Consider the following 22,154-nt stretch of genomic DNA (forward strand, 5'->3'; position numbering starts at 1 on the left):
GTGGTGTGAGATGCACACAGACGTACAAAATGCACTTGCAGGTGAACTTAATATTTTTTGTGTAATGCAAAATGTGAGTTGTGGACACCCACATTTTGTAAATGTGCAGGCAAAACGAGCTTATTCAGTTTGTTTGGGTTGAAATAAGCTATAAGAATAAACATTAGAAGACATGACATGAGGAGCTCTCGGCCATTTTCATTTTGTAAAAGTAACTCTCAGTGGAAAAAAGGTTGGAGACCCCTGCCATTGACCATTGCTAATAATCCATTCGTCAGGGAAATGCTTCAGAAACCGAATAGCAGCCATAGATATGCGGGAAGTATGGCAAGTGGCACCATCTTGCTGGAAGTAACAACGGTCGCGTTCGTAGTCCAGGGGTCAAAGACAGCAAGGAAACAAGGCAGGCAACACGATCACAGCCCTCTATCCGGTGGCAGATGAGACGGCAGTCGTCTCGGTGGAGGTGGGACATTTTTTCTTGGGCCACCTTGTATTATTATTATTATTATTATTATTATTATTATCGTAGTGAGAAGTCAATTCAGCCACAGGCGATGCACAAACCAGTGTGTTTCTTCGTGCCGGTCCCAAGCCCAGATAAATGGGGAGGGTTACTTCAGGAAGGGTATCCGGTGTAAAATTTTGCCAAATCAATATGCGGACAAGATGATTCGCTGTGGCGACCCCTAACGGGAGCAGCCAAAACGAGGAGAAGAAGAAGATTGTAGTGAGAAATCAAGCAAAATGACCCCTTTAATTGGCTAACTAAAAAGATTACAATATGTAAGCTTTCGAGGCAACTCAGGCCCCTTCTTCAGGCAAGATGTAATCTAAAATATTATGAAAATTAAATATAATACTATTATTAAAATTTGCATGTTCACCCTATGGCTGTGTGGACTTTGTTAATCAGGTATTTGTGTTTTCCTCTCATGTGCATAAAGCTTTGTATTTTAAGTTAACTGGTGGAGTTCCAAATTGGCCCTGTGTAAAGTTACGGGAGATCGTCACCCCATCCACAGCCGTTTCCCCACCTTAAGCCCACTGTTGTCAGGATAGGTCCTGGTCCCTGTGTGACCCTGATTTGCACTAAGCAGGCCCAACAACGTTAAAGTTTTGAAAACAGATGGACACAAAAGTGTTTTAGTTAGACACTCCTCCCCAAGAGGGCACTAGTTAAGGCTTTGTTTCATAAATAACACATGAGTTCTGCCACAGGGAACAGGACTCTCTGTCATAATATATATATATATATATATATACTAATATATGCGTATTCTTAAATGTTAGGAACAAATGTTTTGACCTTTAAAAAATAGCTAGGAGAACACATAATTTCCAATGAGGCATTAATTGCTGCTACTTTTGAATTTGCAGTTCTTTGTTAAGAAACAGAAGCTGTCATTGGGAGGTTGAAAAAGTGCTGGAAAAGCATTTTAAAGAGACTGGCAGTCAACCTGGGCACATACTTACAGAATCTCAAAGGACTAATGATGAATTAAGGCTTCGTATTTCTTGAGCTAGGCTTTATTTATTGATCAAAACAACTCTTCTGCATTTAAGAAGACATCGGGGAGGTCAGAGATGTAGGATATGGATTCCTTATTTAGAATGGGTTTCTACTAATGAGAAGTGTAACACTAGCTGGCATTTCTTATATCTGCCAGTGTGTGCATTTTGTACATGCTGTTTTAAAGATCGCTTCAGTCCCCCCCCCCAGCTCCATCTAATTTTCTGGAGTAAAATATATTTCATGAGAAATGTGGCGTGGGGAGGAAGCCTTCTGTTTTGCTCACTGTTGGGGCTCTTGTAGATGGAATGCTTTGTATTTTTTGAGTATGTAGTTGGTTTGGATTGTCAGCTAACATGGTTTCAAAAGAGAGAACAAAATAAAAAAAACAAAAGACTTGTTAGGCTGTTACGCACCATGTCCGGGACCAGGCCTTTGGCTAAATGTCGGTTACAAGTACAGATCAATGCAAATTGAGGCTCCGGTACACATGCTTTAACTGAGTTTCCCCTTGATGCAGCCCACCACATTCCCGGACCTCCACGGGACCCAAAGTGCACCATTTTTGGCTGCTGCAGCTCTAAGGGCACCTTACCCTCCAATGGATGACACTGCGTCAGAACTTTACACCTTCATTCGGGTCCAGTGGCCTTTCTACAACTACCTCGTGGACCCAACACCCAGCCCCTTCTATCTTGCTCTCCACAGATTTCTCGGCATGATAATTGCTGCCCAACTCGTCCTCCTACCTGTTACGTCTCCCACCAGTGATCATGGGCTCTTTCTCTAATCCAGATACAAACAAATCAACATCCCTCTGCACTTATCCTGCTCTCTTTGATTCTGCTTAATGCTCTCCTGGCACTACTGTTGACCGGCAATCATCAATTAACCTCAGTGAACGCATTCACATGCCCATTTGCCTGATAAAAGGGTGGTACCGAAATCAATAAAACCATTAAACGGAATAACAGTTGCGGCGGGAGGCCGGACCTCCTGGCCGGCCAGGACACCCAGAGTGTGAAAGGGAGAGTATTTTTGGGACAGTTTGTATGCCACCAGGGGACGTACAGCCACCCCAACCCAGACACAGACAGGCAGGAGACAGATTTTGCCACACAACACCTGCGTGAGCTCAGTTAAAATTTGTTTTCTTTGCCTGAACAGGTGCAAACCACAAAATACGAGGTGGCTACCCCAAAATATTTTTTGTCTCTCTCGTCCCTTTTGTTCGACACTCTATATAACCTAACACAGGATGAATCTAATGTCCCATATATATTAGATTTACGTTATCAGCTTTATGACAAAATAGCTGTCCGCCCATGTAGTAGTAAAACAGGACAAACTTTAAGAACCATTAAGCAAATGGGTATCGCTAGCTAAGTGGAGAGAAAGTATGCTCCAAAACATGGCGACAGGTAGACCAACTCGAACGGAGGCTGGCGCGTGAGTGAGGAGGGCACTACCCGGCTCACCATTCCTGACGTCATACTTCCTTCTCACCTTGGCCCGTGCCCTCTCTCTCGGATTCCCGGAAATAAATCGCTCTTGCAAGCAAACTATGATACTTAATGCGATGAGAGACATCAAAAATCAACCGGAATGTTCAAGCAAATTATAGGAAAAAACCTGATCTAAATCGTTAAATAGTTCTCTCATGAAAAGCAGACAGATTTTACATATTGTCACGCACAAGCGCATGGGGAGCAGCTTAAAGACCCGAAGCACATTACGACAAGTCGTGCTAGGGGACAATGGTGGGGTACTAACCTCTCTCTCTCTGTAGAAAAGACGAAGCACCACCGCCATAATGCTACCCGGACACCTAAGGGAGCGACACTTCTGGGTCCCTTTCTCTCCTCTGGTTCTCCACTGATGACATCCACTACCCATCCTGCCGACTACGCCACTGTAGAATAAAGGACAAATGGTCATAAAGATTTGAGGTGCTCCGTATACTGCAAAGCAAAAGTCAAACAATTGTAACAAATCATCAGACAAACAAGGATGGGTGGACGGACAATTTAAAGAGCCAGACCAGAAATTAAGAACGTGGAATGCTGGAAAGGCGTGGTGGTGGATGGGTAGTGGATGTCATTAGTGGGGAACCAGAGGAGAGAAAGGGACCCGGAAGTGTCGCTCTCTTAGGTGTCTGTGTAGGATTATGGCGGTGGTGCTTCGTCTTTTCTACAGAGAAAGAGAGAAAGAAGTTAGCACCCCACCATTGTCCCCTGGCACGACTTGTCACGATGCCCTTCAGGTCTTTAAGCTGCTCCCCATGTGCTTGTGCGTGACAATATACAGAGATATTCTCACATACTGTATATTCTGTGGCAGACGGCTGGGCCAGGAGAGGAACAATACCTCCCCTGGGACACGAGAGGGAAGTCACTCTGGTTTGCATTGGGGCCACGGGATCAGACCTTAGAAGCTCAACCCTGTTGGGGCCCGTGGCCACAACCAGGGGGCGTCCAGGATGCTTATAGAGCCATGGTCTGCAGCACTTTTACCACACCAGGAAGTGCTGCCGGCACAGGAACCAGGTGCACCCGGAGTAATTCTGGGTGCACATGCAGCATTTCCGCCACACCAGGAAGTGCTGAAGGAAGGTCATCATGGAGCACCTGGAGTACCTCTGGGTGCATTATAAAAGGGGCTGCCTCACTCCATTCGAGGAGCCGGAGTCGAGAGGCAGAGGACAGAGCTTGCGGGAGAGTGGAGGCAGCAAAGGAAAAGAGAAGAAATAGAGAGAAAAGGATAAGGACTGAGTTTTGGTGCTGATCTGTACTCTGTGTGTGCTGTGGAAGCAAAGGAGAAATAAACACGTGTGTTTTGGACCTCTGTGAGTCTGTGTGTCTGTCTGGGTTGGGCTGATCTTCCACAATTCATAAACTAACAAAGGATTGCCAACACACCTGTTATGTCAATGAAAGGTGCCTGGGGTGCTCTGAAGATACATTTCTTATATATCGCTGTAGTCTGAAAAACATTTTATGTACGAGTGGAGGGGCGGCACAGTGGTAGCGCTGCTGCCTCGCAGTAAGAAGACCTGGGTTCGCTTCCCAGGTCCTCCATGTGTGGAGTGTACATGTTCTCCTTCGGTCTGCGTGGGTTTCCTCCCACAGTCCAAAGACATGCAGGTTAGGTGCATTGGTGATCCTAAATTGTTCCGTGCGTGTGCCCTGTGGTGGGCTGGCGCCCTGCCCAGGGATTTGTTTCTGCCTGCCTGTATTGGCTGGGATTGGCTCCAGCAGACTCCCATGACCCTGTGTTAGGATATAGTGGGTTGGATAATGACTGACTGACTATATGAGTGGTGAAGTAGAACCGGTATTGAGATTTTTCTGTTTTGTGTACCTAATATAAACAACAACAACAGCATTCATTTCTATAGCACATTTTCATACAAATAATGTAGCTCAAAGTGCTTTATATGATGAAGAAAAGAGAAAAATGACAAAGTAAGAATTAAAATCAGAGAACACTAATTAACATAGAATAACAGTAAGGTCCGCTGGTCAGGGAGGACAGAAAAAGCAAAAAAAACCCAAAGCAAAAATAAAATCTGCAGTGGGTCCAGGCCATGAGACCACTCAGCCCCCTCTGGGCATTCTACCTAACATCAATGATTAGTCCTCATTGTATTCAGGGTTCTCATGGAAGGACTTGATGAAAGACTGACTGTTAGGTTCTGTCATGGCAAGCCAGTTTACAGTTGCCAACTCTCGACCGAGGGGAGGATACTCACGTCATTACAGAGAGAATATGCAAATATCACACAAACACCCCTGCATTTGGGGGTCCAGACACAGAGGCAGCAATGCTATCTGCTGTGCTGCAGTGTACAGTTAATTAACAAAATAAACTTTCTTCTTCATTATATTATTTTCATGTAAACTCTGCCTGAGATGGTGGGCTGGTGTTGTGATAGCTTTCTGTTGGTTTATCCCACACTGCCCTGCTTTGCATGTGTGAAGCGGAGATGAAATGACACAACAGACAGCTTTTCCGCAAGAGCACGCCTGGAATTCCGTTTCCATACCAACAGGTCTAATGAACTTTGTGTGTCATGTGACACATTCTGTTGATCCTAAATCAGACAAACATTTTTCCAGGTTAAAAAGGGGCACTGACCACGGCACTAGAAGTCACCCGGTACTGTAAGTGCTTTACTTATTGAACAGAAATCTCTGGGAAGCAAGAAATCAATGCTAAAGCAGCCCGCTGTTTCTTTTTCAAGCTAATTTTACTGGGGCAAGCGTACACCTGACATCGACATTCTTAAGTTATCGACTGAGCGCATAAAAAGCTTTTATTGTTTTGCTTATTGTGCGATGTCTGGAGTGCAGGAGACATACTTTATTTTTCTTCTGAAAAAAAGTTTTGTCTGTTGCTTTTGCTCTTGTTCTGTATTGTATCTTTGCAACTACGTGATAAAGATAAAAAAGCCAATGAGTGCCCTTGAAATAAGGTAAAGGAGTGGGAGCAGAGCTATTCAAAGCAAAGCAAATGCTTTTAACAATAAGCATTGAACAGCATTTTAACATTTCAACCTAAGAATTCATAAAGGAAAATATCTGAGTGTCTATCTTAAAAGGCTAAAGGGCATAAAGGAAACATACATCTGGCAAAAGAAAGAGAAATTCACCAGCTTCATTTGCATTGATTTTCTAAGCCATAAAGATTAGATGATAACTTGTGTACATGAATAGAAGTATTTTAAAACACCGCATTATTCTGTGGGTAGGCACGTCAAGGATGGAGCATCCACTAGGTAGGCTATTGTGTTGTTCCACATCTCCGAAGGATTGTAGGTTTAGTTATTGGACAACACCGTACTGGACCTGTAGGGGGTTTGTGTGCATGTCGGGGTCTTGCAATGGACTGGCACCATGTGCAGGTCTGTTTCCTGCTTGGTGCCAAGTGCTTCTATTACCCCGCGTTAGATTTAATGAGTTTAGGAATTTTAGTGTTCTATTCACCTGATGTGCATTGGATTGGGAAACTATTCAGACCCTGACTTTCTGCACGCTTTATTGTGTTGTACATTTAATTTTAAATGGTTACATTTAAATACACGTTTAATAAAGCATAAGGACAACAAGAAATCAGGTTTTCAGAAAGGATTTTGATTTAAAAAACTAGGGGGATCTGCCCCCTGCTCGCTTCACAGGCCAACCCTTGGGTTTGGTTAACCGGATATACAATTTAAAGAGATTATTTTCATTTCATTCATTTTTTATTTCTTGATATTTACCAGTAGTAAAGCTGTAGTGAATGAGTTATCCCACACACCCCGAGGTTGCTAGTGCCGTGCTGAGCGATCTGCTTGTCGCGCTGCGTGTCGATCATTTAAAACACTGAACAGCAGCTGTCCTTTTGTCTCGCGGCATGTTAAAGTGTATCCCCGAGAAATTGTTTGTAAGTAGGGCGTGATGTGCAAGTAGCCTCCCGGGACTTCAAAGTGTCTTCCGTGCAAGTAGTCTCGCGGGACTTCAAAGTGTCTTTCGAGAAGATCCGAGAAGACCTGCTGTGCATGTGTACCGCGCCAACATTTTTGAATTCTTTACGACATTCTACTTTGTCATCTACTCTTTGTCCTTTATTTCCGACCCCGGTCGTGGTTAAACGTCATTCTCGTGGGACGTATAATGCTGCTTGCGTTCTGAAGGGGGGAGGGGGCTGAATGCATGCTAAGGAGTTGCGCTCAGATCAGGTGCTGCCTCGCTGCTGCTGCTGGCGAGCTGTGTGATCTGCTTGTCGCGCTGCGCGTCAATCATTTAAAAGCCTGTACTGCAGCTGTCCTTTTCTTTCACGGCACTTGTCTCTGAGAAATTGTTCGCAAGTAGGGCGTGATGTGCAAGTAGTCTCGCGGGACTTCAAAGTGTCTTTCGAGAAGATCCAAGAAGACCTGCTGTGCATGTGTACCGCACCAACATTTTTGAATTCTTTACGACATTCTACTTTGCTATCTACTCTTTGTCCTTTATTTCCGGCCCCGGGCATGGTTAAATGTCATTCTCGCGGGTCGTATAATGCTGTTCGTGTTCTGAAGGGGGGGGGGGTCTGAATGCACACTACAGAGTTGCGCTCAGATCAGGTGCTGTCTTGCTGCTGCTGCTGGCGAGCTGCGTGTTCTGCTTGTTGCGCTGCGCGGCAATCATTTAAAAGCCAGTACAGCAGCTGTCCTTTTGTCTCACTTCTTTGTCTCGCGGCACATTAAAGTGTCATCCGAGAAACTGTTTGCAAGTAGGGTGCGATGTGTAAGTAGTCTCCCGGGACATCAAAGTGTCTTTCGAGAAGATCACGTCTCGTCTCCCTCCTCTCCCTCCCAAGATTTTTTTTTTTATAATAGAGAGAAATAAATAAAAAAAACCTTAAATCTCTAATTCATACAGGTGCTCACCCAGTTTGCTGCAGTTCTCTCGGATGTGTCTAGAACTAGACGGAAGTCCACCTGTGGCAAACTGAGTTGACTGGATATCATTTGTGTATAGAAGGTCCACAATTCACACAGTAGATCAGGACAGAAACCAAGCCATGAAGTCCAAGAACTCTTTAGACCCTGTGAACGGTACCCGGGCACAGACAGGCGGACATGTTGTTTTGACACCACCACACGTTTATTTACAATCTATTTACAATATATGGTCACCAAGACCCCAGTTCATTGGTCACAAAGACCTAGTCACGCACAAAACCCCAAATACCCAATGTCCTGGCCACAATGCCTTTCTTCGGGCCGCCTCCACTCTCCACAGCTTCGTCCTACCTCCACCCGACTCCAGCCCTGAATGACGGGAGACGGCCCCTTTTATGGGGACCCGGATGAGCCCCAGGTGTTCCCGGCAATCTTCTGGCCACGCCCCAGCGGCGGAAGTGTCGGCTGTCCTCCCGCTGCTCCCCGGCACCGCCTAAGTCTTCCCCCCAGCACTTCCTGGTGTGGCAGGAGTGCTGGGGAAACAAATCCCCAAGGCATTGGGGCGCCTCCTGGCGGTGGCCACGGGCCCCTACAGGGAAGAGCTTCCAAGCCCTTGACCCGTGGCTCCCAAAACAACCCGGAAGGCGCACCCCACGTGATCCAGGCCGGGCTCTGACCCTCTTCCGGTCCCTCCTGGCGCCCCGCCGGGTCATAGCCCCTGGCATCCCTGACAGTGCCCCACAGCCAGCGAAGACCACTCGTGGGTAAGGCGACTGCCCCGCGAGGGCAGCAGAGCTCCGAAACGGGCCCCACTCGAGGACAGCCGGGGTCCGGCCCCGCACTCCTAGCAGGGACAGGGGCGGAGACACAATCCAGACACCAACCCATGGTGCATCCCTGTGCCTCGCACAGGTTGTGCTCCCCCTTTTACCGGCACCCCGGGGCCTCCTTGGTGGGCACCCCCTCCGGGACCTCCACGCCCCTTTGTTCTGAGCCACTCGTTCCCCCGTTGGCTCCTCCAGCTGCGAGCGCACCTGCGCACCGACAGAGAGATCCTTCTGCAGACGGCCCGACATCAGAGGGCTGTTCCGCCACGAAGGGGTTCCTTCAACTCGCCCGGGTCCGCCCCTACAAAGAGAACACAGGGCAGAACCGCTGCCAAAGCACCCAGCTCGTGCCACGCACGGGCAGCGTTCCTCCAACCGCACCCCGCACTTGCCTGATCGGCACCCTCTCCGCGCTTCCGTGTCCCTCTCGACGATGGAGTCGCCGGCACCGCCCGCTCTCTCTCCGCCGCCTCAGGGATTCCCTCTGCTCTCCCAGAGGGCAGCCAGCCACACGTGCACCCAGCAACGCTGCTCACCTTATCGGAGGAATCGCACCCAGCCCTTTATTCCCCTTCACTCTGGGACGCCTGACGGTTTGAGACTCCTTATGGAATAAAAGGCGCCTCTGTCCCGTCTGCGTCCCTATAGTGCGGCGCAAGACCGCAGCCAACTCGGGGCGGAGGGCGCTAGGACCCGGGGCACTTAGCAGCCCGTGTCCTTCAGCGCCCTCACGGACTCCCCTCGCCGCAAGCATGCAGTCCGGCGCCGCACTCCTGTCGGAGGGCTGCTTACTCGGAACTGATCATTGTCTTCACAGCCTTTTTCAGCAGACCCTCCCATATGCTTTACGGAGTCGGCTGTACTCACCGCCTCCGCTGTACCTCTCCGCTGGAGATTCCAGCGTCGCGCCGCCCCGCTGTCGAATGTAACGTTCTCAGCGCGCGCGCCTTCTCTCCAGTACCAGCACCTCAGCCCGGAGGGCACATAGCACCTGTAACACACGCTGCCCGGCGGGCTGAAGGGACGCCCAGCTCCGCCAAAGCAGCCGGCAAAGACAGGAAGTTAACCGACGCGGAGCCTACCTGACTGTCGGCCTCCGACGCCGCCACTTCCTGTGGGCCTCTCCTCCGCCCAATCGGGTCTCCCCTGCCCGTGATGGACATTCCTGGTCCCGCCTCTCTACAGTCATCGGCGGGCACGCAAGACACACCGCCCAATCGCGTGCCTGTCAGGGGAGGGACTTCCGTCCGCGCCATCTTGGCTCCCTTTCTGCGGCGGCGTGCTTGCCGGCAGCCTTGCTGTTGCCAGCGCCTCTCGAGCTGCAGCGTCTCCTCCTTCGCAGCCCTCGCGGCTGCCGCTGCTGCCGGAGCCCCGCAAACCAGCATGCCCGCCACTGACGCTGATCCTGGAGGTCCCTGCCTGGAAAACAAAACACGCGCCGGCCCCAAGGGCCGGCTGCCGATAGGCAGGGAACTCACCTCCCAGGTCCCGTCATACCGAGGAAGCGCCCTCGGCGTGGCCTCTGGGCGCCATGCCGCCCCGGCGCCTCCAGCAACGGCGCGCTCGTTGGAGACCGCTGCACTCTTCCAATGCACGCCGCCCGCCCGCTTCAGGGAATAACGGCCCTCCTGCGGATCCCTGGCGGTCCGTGGGGTTCCTTTACCCCGCGGGGCTGTGTGCACGCAGCACCCGCGTGCGTGGGTGGGGTCCCCTGCTGCACCGGGCCGCCCACAACAATATTTTTTGTACAGGTCTCCGCCTTTGTAACAGGCGGAGCATCCTGCCGACTACGCCAGATGTGAACGGTACCGGGCACAGACAGGCGGACATGTTGTTTTGACACCACCACACGTTTATTTACAATTATTTACAATTAATTATGGTCACCAAGACCCCAGTTCATTGGTCACAAAGACCTAAACACGTGCACAAAAACCCCCAAATACCCAATGTCCTGGCCACAATGCCTTTCTTCGGGCCGCCTCCACTCTCCACAGCTTCGTCCTACCTCCACCCGACTCCAGCCTTGAATGACGGGAGACGGCCCCTTTTATGGGGACCCGGATGAGCCCCAGGTGTTCCCGGCAATCTTCTGGCCACGCCCCAGCGTGGCGGAAGTGTCGGCTGTCCTCCCGGCTGCTCCCGGGCACCGTCCTAAGTCTTCCCCCCAGCACTTCCTGGTGTGGCAGGAGTGCTGGGGAAACAAATCCCCAAGGCATTGGGGCGCCTCCTGGCGGTGGCCACGGGCCCCTACAGGGAAGAGCTTCCAAGCCCTTGACCCGTGGCTCCCAAAACAACCCGGAAGGCGCACCCCACGTGATCCAGGCCGGGCTCTGACCCTCTTCCGGTCCCTCCTGGCGTCCCGGCCGGGTCATAGCCCCTGGCATCCCTGACAACCCATAAAAGCATTCAGACCCTTAAATCAGATCCCTTTTTATCTCCATTAGTTTCAATGGGAAGCATCCGTAAACTGCCATCTTCAGGTCCCTCCACACATTTTTTTATGAAGTAATGGAAAATATGATACATCTGGTCACTCTACTTATAAAAAAAAATACAGAATAGACTAATAAATGCAAAGATAGATGAAGAACAATTGAGCAGATGTAAAAGAATACTTCATGGAATCTTTACATATAATACACTACTATGGCTCTCCGTTTGTCTGTCCAGGATTTTAAATCACCTGTAGCTTGCAAACCATTTGACCTACTGACCTGAAATTTGGTACACATATACTACGTGAAGTCTACTATCCACTTTCGGGGTGATGATTGCCTCCAAGGTTATTCCTCTTTTTATTTGTATTTTCTTTTATTGGAGAATTAACTCTCGGCAGCGGCCAGCTGTGTTGCGCATGTGTACGGGTGCCATTCTCATCCTTACCACCTTTGCTGTCACTTCCCCTACCTCTTCATATCTTAAATTATTCTTGAGGCAGTTTGAAGACTTAACTGCCAGCTTAAGTGAAAAATTAAAGAAAAAGTACTTAGTAATTGCAACAGAAACTCTGACTTAATCAGTTTTAATGCAAAAAGATGCCAATGAAAGAAGAAAAGAAGCGGGCTGCTAGGGTGGAGAAAAGAAGAGCTGCTCAGGAAGCAGCAAACGCATCAACCTCTGAGTAAAATGAATGATAAACGCACAGAGAAAGAGGATGAAAACTAGGAATGCTCAAGTCAAGGGTCTTCACTGCATGTTATTGTGAAGTACGCCATGACTGGTGCAGTATAATTCAAGTAATACAATTGAAACAGTTGGGTATATGGAAATTCTGGTAAATGAATGAGCAAGAATATAAAGAAAAAATAATACTGAAAACGTCAGCTCTGTAATATCTCTGTTAAAGTATGTACCGCTCTTAGAACTGGCACGCTTATAATATGCGCTGCCCCACTAGAGTGGCAGCAAAGGAAAAAGAAAAAAATAATCTGGGGCGTGAGTGACCAACAACACTACCTTCCTACTACACCACCCCAAGTATAGAGACACACCAGTGAATGCGGGGTTAAGTAAAAAATGATTATTGGAAGACGATACACACACTCACTGTAACAAAAAAACCCTATACACATAATATTCCCACCCAACAAAAATCACAACACAAAAAATGTAAAACACATACAGTACGCTACTACTACAGAAATTTGAGCAAGAAAAAAAATGTACTTGTAGTCCTTTAAATATTCTGTCGCGCTCAGTCTGCGGTGGGGAATACCATACCATACCCATCCATCCATTTTCTAACCCGCTGAATCCGAATACAGGGTCACGGGGGTCTGCTGGAGCCAATCCCAGCCAACACAGGGCACAAGGCAGGAACCAATCCTGGGCAGGGTGCCAACCCACCGCAGGACACACACAAACACACCCACACACCAAGCCCAATTTAGAATCGCCAATCCACCTAACCTGCATGTCTTTGGACCGTGGGAGGAAACCGGAGCGCCCGGAAGAAACCCATGCAGACACGGGGAGAACATGCAAACTCCACGCAGGGAGGACCCGGGAAGTGAACCCGGGTCTCCTAACTGCGAGGCAGCAGCACTACCACTGCGCCACCGTGCCGCCCCCATACCATACCATACCATATTTATTTGTTGAGCGCTTAAAAACACAGCATTACAACTGACCGAAGCGCTGTACAGTTACAACAAGCAGGTCTAAAAGCAAAATATTAAAAACAAACATTAAGAGAGAATTAAAACAGAGATACTAAAAACAGGTCAGGGGACCAAATAAAATAGAGAAAATAGCAAAAGGCAAGTGGAAAATGAAACAGGTTAAGAATTAAAAGCCAATGTGAAGAAGTGCGTTTTTAGGCGAGATTTGAATGTGGCGACTGAAGCGGCTCGCCTAACCACTAAGGGCAGGGAGTTCCAGAGCCTGGGTGCACAGACGGAGAAAGCCCTTTCACCGCGAGCTTTAAAACGTGCCTTGGGAACGGTTAGGAGCAGCTGATCTGCGGATCTAAGAACACGAGGGGGATTGTGACAATGGAGCAAGACACTCAAATAGGCGGGGGCTAGACCGTTTAATGCCTTATAGGAATGAGGCGCTGACCATAACTCCTATTCTGGGAAACGTGCAGATCAACAGTTCCTGTGCTGGCCCGTCAGGTCCTCTCCCAAATACCTTTCACCAGAAAGTAAAATGAATTCGTCTTGAAATGAACCCGGGTTCACCTGATGTTTTCCATGCGGTGTCAATCTCTTTCCCTCTTGCCTTTTCCTGTGATGGCGTCCACTTCTTTCTTGGCTCTGTGCTTCTCCTCTCCTTTTTTCCACCACCCCTTTAAATACCGTTGGCTCCTCCCCCTACAGTCTGTTGGCTCCTCCCCCTACTGTCTGTTGGCTCCTCCAAGCCAGGTGCTCCCCTCCCCCTGAACAATTGGACGGACTTACAAATTAAGCCATTCCACTAATAACAGGAATGGGGAAAGGTACAAAGTCACAGTGGCACACACATATTCCAGACGACCGTTACAAGTAAAAGGCCTATAAAAACGCAAGATTTAACAGTTTAACGAAAAATCAGAAATGCCAAAGGCAGTTAGAGATGAATGCTGCCAGTAATGACAAAGTCAGTGCTAAAAGATTCCTTAGCATGTTAGCACTTGAGAAAGTTATGAGGATACATCAAGAGAGAAATAAAATACACCAATAAAATATGTATTCCTACTTTATAATGATAAAATGTCACTATTTTCTTTCAAAGAAGATGGATTTAGATTAGATATAATACCCCATAACATTGCATTGGGTTAAGTAGGTGTAAGAATATCATGGTACAATACTAACTTCCAATTCAAATAGAATTCAATTTTGGATGGGCCATTAGTCCACTGCAGCACACACTTGGACACAAACTCACAACTGGTCAGTTTAGACTGAATTCTAGAAGAGTAGCATGGGTTTGTCTTGTCTTATATACAAAATGTCTACGAGTGGAAGCGTGTGTGTCTGTCTTTCTGGCCCAGAAGTTCGAGACTACAGCATGACAAGCCGACAAGGTGGCTCCAAGTTGACGAGTCAGAAGAAGAAAGAAATATGAGGCTACAGCATGAAGCTGAAAGAAAACTACTCCATCACCAAAATGAAATCTCCGAGGACAGAGAAACTCGCTTAGCCACTCATAGACAAGGGGGGCGAGCACATCCGCAAAACGAAACCTCCGAGGAGAGAGGAAATCACTTAGCCGCTGACAGACAACGGAGGCGAGCACGTCCGCAAAACGAAACCGCCAACTCTGTATTTCAATTTTCTTCTGACGATTTCAATAAATTGTAGGAGCCCGGACTTTTTACAGCATGGGCGTACACAGCTAGTCTCTCTATTATAATAAAAAAATCTTGGGACAACACGTGACTTTTTGAGAGACCTTTTGGAATGAAGTCCCGCAAGACAGAGACTTTTAACATAAGGTTCTTTCAAGTCACGACATACTTAACATCATTTGGAAGCAGGTCCCGCGAGACGGTGACTTTTGCCATTACATTCTTTCAAGTCATACTCTACTTACCTGCGCTCTCAGCTCTTATGAATTTTATCAGGACAATAATTTTATACGTTCTAGACACGTCAACGACTAAGTAAAGAAGAAAGTGCAGGGACAAACATTTGAAAAAGTCCAGTAATTTATTAGAGATAAAGAAATCAAATTCACTCACGGGCAGTTATACGTTGCGTTGTCATGATGTAAGTCCAAACACGGAATCAAAATTAATGTGATCTTGAAGAAAAGTTAATTCCAAATATTGTTTTTACTGAAGTTTTAAAGTAAAAGTGAAAATAATGCATATGTAACAATTCCCATGAAAATGACAATCTCTTTAAATTGTATATTCAGTTCACCAAACCTGGAGGTGGGCGACCGAAGTGACCAGGGGGCAGAGCCCCTTAATTATACATAAAAAAAAAAATCTCTCTGTAACTTAACCGACCAGATCAATAGCTCACAAGTTTCATTGACTTACTTTTTTTAATATATATACAAAATCGCACAAAATAATCTAAACAATTCAATTGTTTTTTTTTGAAATAGCGCAATATTTTTCAGGAATAAGAATATGCTTCCATACCAAAGACCACTGGAGCTGTGCTACTATAACCGCCGTTTGTGAAGCTATATCAAGTAATTGTTAGGAGAATCAAGAAAAAATAACGTTTACAGTTTGCTGAGTTATGACAGACGGCCGTTTGGAAAAATCCGAATCTCCACTTCTTCAATAAAGCAGAAAAGTAATCTGACAACTTTATCACGTTCTTATTTCACCATGTGTGAGATGCTAAAATCAGAAAAACATTTACATGCCCTGTTTAATCTGCCAAAGAGTGAAGTAAGAATAAAAGTACAGACCACTTCTGAACTCGAATAAAGCACTTTATTACTCGAATATGAACTCGAATAAGAAAGGCTTGTAAAAATGTTTGTTTTCCGTTATTTCTTTATACTTGTCCGTGACATACAGTACCTGCTTTCTGTCAAGACCGCCATCCCACTATCCTATGCGACGGCGTCTTACTCGTAGCCCCTAGCGGCAAAATTCTCAATGCTGATTGGACACAATGTTTGTCAATCAGAAGAAAGCTTGACGACATGTTTGATTGACAAGGATGTTGACCAGTCAGTATTCAGGATTCTAAGAGGCGCGTCTTTCACCGTGATCAGCTGTATCGATAACATAAAAAAGCCGGGTAGTTAACAAATTGAATATCGGCAGGTTACTAAGGATCAGGAAGACGGTAAGAGTACGCGCTTAATATGTTTTCTACTAAAAAACTTACGGAGTAACCCGGAGGAGCTGTTAAAATCTTCTTTTAGTAAGAAACTAATGTACTGTGCATGTGCACCTGTTGCTTGCCTCTGATGTCCTTGCAAAATGCTGGCGGTCTTGGGTTTTGAGTTTCTAGGAAATGCAGCCCTGCTGTTTCTAAAATGAATGCTTTGCATACTAGAAGATTTAAGAGGGGTTTTACAAAACGTGGTAAGGGACCGCGTGGCAGCAGTCAGTAGTCAAAAATTAATTCCTGCTTGTAAATAAATCCTTAAATCGTTTATTATTATTAGGCCCCTGGAAATATACACTGTACACCGTTTATTTTTTAATAAAGAATGTACGTTACGTTTGTACACTGATAGAATGGCACTGAACCTGTTACATCTTTTCCCAAATGCATAGTATTTGTGGTGCTCTTAAATTATCAGTGACTGTCAGATTTACAAGAAGTTGAAAGTAAGACTGTAGTAGGGGTGTAGAAATTTTGAGATCTTTTTATGTGAAAACTGCAAAAGAAAAACAAGGCAATTTTTGAAAATTTTTAAACACAGTCATTCAGTTTTGGGTTCAGGTGAGCTGGAGCTTATTTCAGAAGCATGTGGTGCCTGTAGAAAGTATTGACCCTCTGGGACATTGAATCACAATGGATTTAATTTGGTTTTTTTGTCACTTATCAACAACAACATTTATCTCCCTAGCACATTTTCATACAAATGCTGTCGCTGAAACTGCTTTATGTGATGAACAAAGAAAAAAGTAACAAAGAATAAAGTAAGTTCTGATGCCGAGTGAGGACAGAAAAACCTAAGAAAAAAAAACACAAAAAACTCCTGAGGTCTGGAGAAAAAAAAAACACAAAATGTGCAGTTGTTCTGAGGCCACAAGACCACCTGGCCAGCCCCCACTAGGCATTCTACCTAAAATCAATGATGTCAATCAGTCCTCAAGGTTTTCAGGGTTCTCATGGAAGAATTTGATGATGACGGTCATATGAACCTCTGGCCTTAAATCCATCAAAGTAGGGACTGCTCGGTGCCCCGATCAGGTAGTGGGGGCACAGATCGCCACCACAGAAAACCAGAAAAAAAAAAACAGCAGGAAAAGTAGAGGTTAGTATGGATCGTGGAGGCATGATAAAAATGATAATTAAATGCATATAAAGAATATCAGGGTTACACTTAAATGAAGCGTAAAGAAAGCCTTGATAAAATAATATGTTTTTAGCAGTTGTTTAAAGTGCTCCTCCGTATTAATTTGGCGAATTTCTATCAGTCAGCTATACCAGATTTTAGGTGCATAACAGCAGCAGGCTGCCTCGCCAATTCTTTTAAGTTTAGCTCTTGGAATTCTAAGCAGACCCTCATTTGAAGATCGAAGGTTACGATTTGGAGTGTAAGGTGAGAGGCCTTCCGAAATATAGGATGGAGCAGATTATCTAAGGCTTTGTAAACCATAAGCCGTATTTTACAGTCAATTCTAAATGGCACCGGTAACCAGTGTAGTGACATCAGAACTGGTATGATGGGCTCAGATTTTCTTTTCCTAGATAAGATTCTAGCAGCTGCATTCTGCACTCGTTACAACTGATTAATGTTTTTCTTGGGTGGTCCTGAGAGGAGTGCGTTACAGTAATCTAGTCGACTGAAAACAAAAGCATGAACTGAGTTTTCAGCATTTTGCAAAGTTATAAGGGATCTAACTTTTGCTATACAGTGGAACCTCGGGTCACGAACGTCTCTGAACACATACAAATCGGGTTACGACCAAAAAGTTTGCCAAACTTTTGCATCTGTTCACGACCACACACTCGGGTGACGAACAAGCCAGTTTCCCTTCCGGTTCGTACGTGCCGATAATTTCCACACGTGCTCAGACTCTCCCTGTGCAGCGAGCGAGCGAGAGAGAGAGAGGGCTGGCCGTGTTAGAAGGCAGTTAAAGAATGCAACCGGCTTGTTTTTAAAGAGACTGATTCCAGCATTGTTTTAACCTTGTTGTATTTCATGAAGACTTTTTTCTATTGGGTTTTAACCTCCACTTCACTTCTTTTTACAGCGATCGGTTCGTAGCCTGCATTGTTGCAATGTTACTTTTCTTGGTTGTTTATTAAATTACGGATTTTTCAAATGTTCATGTTTTTCCCTGTGCTTAAAACTCATTTAAAAAAGTGTTTACAGCGAGAGGTTCGTAAGGGTATAGCGTGAACTCTTGCAATGTTACTTTTCTCTGTTCAAGGTTTTCTCAGTGTTATTCAATGTTTTTACATTTAGTTTACTATTACCCTGTGCATTCTGTGGTATAATTAACTATTTTTGTGCTTAAAAATCTTAAAAAAAATATATTTACGCAGAGTTTGTATGGTCTGGAATGGATTAATTGTATTTACATACAATCCTACGGGGGAAATTGCTTCGGGCTTTGGAACGAATTATGTTCGTGACCCGAGGTTCCACTGTATTTCTTAAGTGAAAAAATGCTTCCTGTACGGATTAAAAGGCAGAATTCTACGTAACCATCTTCATCAAGCCCTTCCGTGAGAACCCTAAATCCAAAGAGGACTGTTTCATTTATGTTGGGTAGAATGCCCAGAGGGGACTGGGCGGTCTCATGGTCTGGAATCCCTGCAGATTTTATTTTTTTTCTCCGGCCGTCTGGAGTTTTTTTTTGTTTTTTCTGTCCCCCCTGGCCATTGAACCTTACTCTTATTCGATGTTAATTAATGTTGATTTATTTTGTTTTCTTATTGGTTCTTTTATTTTTCTATTCTTTAATATGTAAAGCACTTTGAGCTACTGTTTGTATGAAAATGTGCTATAGAAATAAATGTTGTTGTTGTTGTTGTTCCTTAGTGATCTGATTAATATCTGATTTAAAATTTAGGTCAGAGTTAATAATTACCCCTAAATTCTTTTTTCAACAGAAAAAAAAACTCTTTAATGTCAAAATGAAATAAGATATATGCAAAGTGGTTTAAATCAGAGCAGATGTTACCATAAGGGTGTTCTGGATGTGTGCCCAGGGGTCCGTGACGGCAAGTGGCCTTTGCACCATTTCCCCCAAACCTCGTCCAATGAAACAATGGAGTATCCACAAATGCCGAAACGATCAAAGGGATCCCTCTTTCAAAAGTCCAAACACAATGTTACACAAGCATGAATGGCCTTTTCAAAATGACTAAAGGAAGGAAAAGCTTTTACTTTAGCTATAAGTGTCACCTGAAGAAAAGTGTGTTTAACCACAGAGTTTATCAAATTTGAATAAGCTGTAACAAAGCTCCCGTAGATTTCAAACTGAGAAAGTCAGTAGAGCTAGCACCATGAGCAGGAAACTGGTTGGAGGCACCAAACAGCAAGATAATTTTACATGTTACAAAAAGCAATATTTATAAAGATAAGTAATTACTGCAAGCATTTAATAGGAAAATTGGAAAAAAAATATTAAGAAACCAAGATTGAGGGTTTTTCTAAACACGTTAATAAGTTAAATTATCGAGGGAAGCTTATTACTGTTCCCAAAAACTGTCACAATTTCCAACAAGAGGGGAAAACCACCAAACTTGATTAGTGAAAACTTTTATATATAAAAAGATTTATTCTTCACAAAAATTCAAGAAGCTTCATCTCTCATTGAGGATCACAGGAATCATTAGGTAGACTGGTTCTTTAATCGGATTGGCTGGCCCAATGCTGACTCAGCTGTGGAATGGCCAATAGGGAGAGGCAGCTTGATAGCCGAGGTCTCAAGGACTCTGAACAAACCCAAATCCTATTATATGATATCATCGACTGTTGAATTCTGCTCTGTACTTAAAATATTTCTATTGCACTATTATACTGTATCGAGGGTGACCTGTGTTCTCTTCCGTGTATTGTATTGTATTTACCCCCTTTTTTTGACAGCCACTGCACGCCGAACCTTCCTGGAAAGGGGCCTGTCTTTGAATTAGCTTTCCCAAGGTTTCTTCCATTTTGTTTTCCCCTGCAAGAGTTTTTTTTGGGAGTTTTTCCTTGTCTTCTTAAAAAGTCAAGGCCGGGGGAGCTGTCAAAAGGCAGGGACTGTTAAAGCCCATTGCGGCATTCCTTGTGTGATTTTGGGCTCTACAAAAGTAAATTGTACTGTATTGTATTGGATGAAGCACAAAAGGGAAAACGGCAACGGCAATCCAAGGCGAATAAAATCCCAAATACGAAATCCAAAGAGTGGTCAAGAACGGAATGAAAGAATCAAAAATCCAAAAGAGCAGAACTAATCACAAAAAACATTTACCAACTCTTAGGTGCATTCTAATGAACCGCAAGGGACTGATGGATTGCCCCTGCCTTTATAGTGGTGAGGGCAGTCCCTTGTCATGATGGGCAGGTGACCATCCGTCTTGGAGAACCACCCACAAAACACAAGCCACATAACACAGACATCAGGAATACAGCAAATAATAAACAAAATTAGTATTGACTCAAGTCAAAGACTTTACATTGAAGAAAAAAGACATAAAACAAAAACTGGAACCCTCCCTGGCTGAAATGTGACAATTACATATTTTGTGAAATATCTGGAGGGGCTGAGCCCCACTGACCCTTAAAGGAGAAACAGCAATTGTGCACTGTATCTGTCAGAACAGGAGTGAATATTCACAGGGGCTTCTTAACCACCAGACGAGTTAAATCTTTATTACTGAGCTGTAATGGCTCATATTTTAATCTTTCAACAATCATTTTTCTTCAAAAAAATGCTATATTATAAAATTAAGGTCATAATTTGTTTTCTTTTTTAACAGCTATAAACAGAGTGAAGAGCAGCTTGGCAATATTCTGTATATTAGAGAATCACAAAAGGCTGATAATATATTCTATAAAACAGTTTCCTCTGATATTTCATTTTCAAATTCCTCCAGGGAAGAACAAACCAATTACTTTCCTCCACGAAATACGCATGCTCCACGACATAACTTTAAATATTCTTTTTCCAAGTTGGCCCATTGTGATCATTATTTGTGTATTAGTCATCCAAGAAATAATGCTATAGTGGTCCCAAAATGTAAGCTTTTCTCTGAAAATGTATGATTAGTTCTGTGTGGGCAAGATGGTAAAAAATGTAAATTATTGCATTAAATTTTAGGATTCATTAGATGCGTGATGTTGTTCTGTGAAGTACCTTCATGAAGTACGTAGACCCCTTGTGCTAAAATTCATTTAAATTTGTTTTCCCCTAACATTAGAATCCCTGAAGCCTATGAAAAAACTCGTAATCCCAGGCCACCCTAAATTCCTTCGCACCTCTCCATCAGCATCTTTTGTTTTGCAAATGTGTCAATCGGCACAAACAGCAAGCAGCCTGATATCCCACAACCCCCCTTTCCAAAGAAGGTGCTGAAGTCACTCACAAAATTCTCAGAGCTCAAGGGTGTGAGGTGCCTGGAGTTGTAAAGGGTTAATAATATATCATTATTTGGAATACGAACACTTCATGTGTGTTTTGTATCTACAACAATCTGCGTAAGTGTAGAATGAAAGGAAATGCGAGGCAAGAAATGCTGAACACATACCTAAAACAGGGCACTCATTAAAAAAAGGGTTAGAATGAAAACCTGCAGTCATGGTGGTCCTCCAGGACCAGACTTGGCGACTCCTGCTCTAATGTACTCGTTCCTAATTCAATCCATCCTTGTCACACCTAATACATGAGCAGAAAAAATACATTTAATGAGTTTAAGGCTTCAATATAACAAAAGGTGGAAAAAGTGAAGGAGTCTGAATACTGTTGTGTTGTCCGTGTGGCGTGGGTAAAAAATCCACGACAAAGATATCCGTCAGGAAGCCTTTAATAATTAACTAAACATTATCCAGAATTAGTCATGTCTCTGGTGACTCTTCCTATGAACTCAGTAGACGGATTGGGAGAGCATCGGGCGTCATGAGGTCACCGGAAAGGGGTGTGTGGCGCTCCCGATATCTGTGCAAAAGGACAAAGGTTCAAGTCTTTAGAGTCCTGGTGCTTCCTGTCTTGCTGTATGGTTGTGAGACATGGACACTATCCAGTGACCTGAGACGAAGACTGGACTCCTTTGGTACCGTGTCTCTCCGGAAAATCCTTGGGTACCGCTGGTTTAACTTTGTG

General features: G+C 44.9%; 1 protein-coding gene across 3 annotated transcripts in view; it reads left to right on the plus strand.

Moving 5' to 3' along the window:
• Positions 1-5,604: 5,604 nt before the first annotated feature.
• si:dkey-103j14.5 (isoaspartyl peptidase/L-asparaginase) overlaps positions 5,605-22,154 on the plus strand; it is a 281,307-nt gene continuing 264,757 nt past the window's right edge. For 2 of the 3 annotated variants that reach the window (XM_039738136.1, XM_039738138.1), the window contains exon 1: positions 5,605-5,676. The gene's annotated coding sequence lies outside the window, so the exon portion shown is untranslated. Of the gene's footprint in view, positions 5,677-15,940; positions 16,009-22,154 lie in introns of those variants that run through there. The other variant, XM_039738137.1, reaches the window with a different exon arrangement.

Source organism: Polypterus senegalus, chromosome 16 (genome assembly GCF_016835505.1).
Source record: "Polypterus senegalus isolate Bchr_013 chromosome 16, ASM1683550v1, whole genome shotgun sequence".
Classification (NCBI taxonomy): Eukaryota; Metazoa; Chordata; class Cladistia; order Polypteriformes; family Polypteridae; genus Polypterus; species Polypterus senegalus.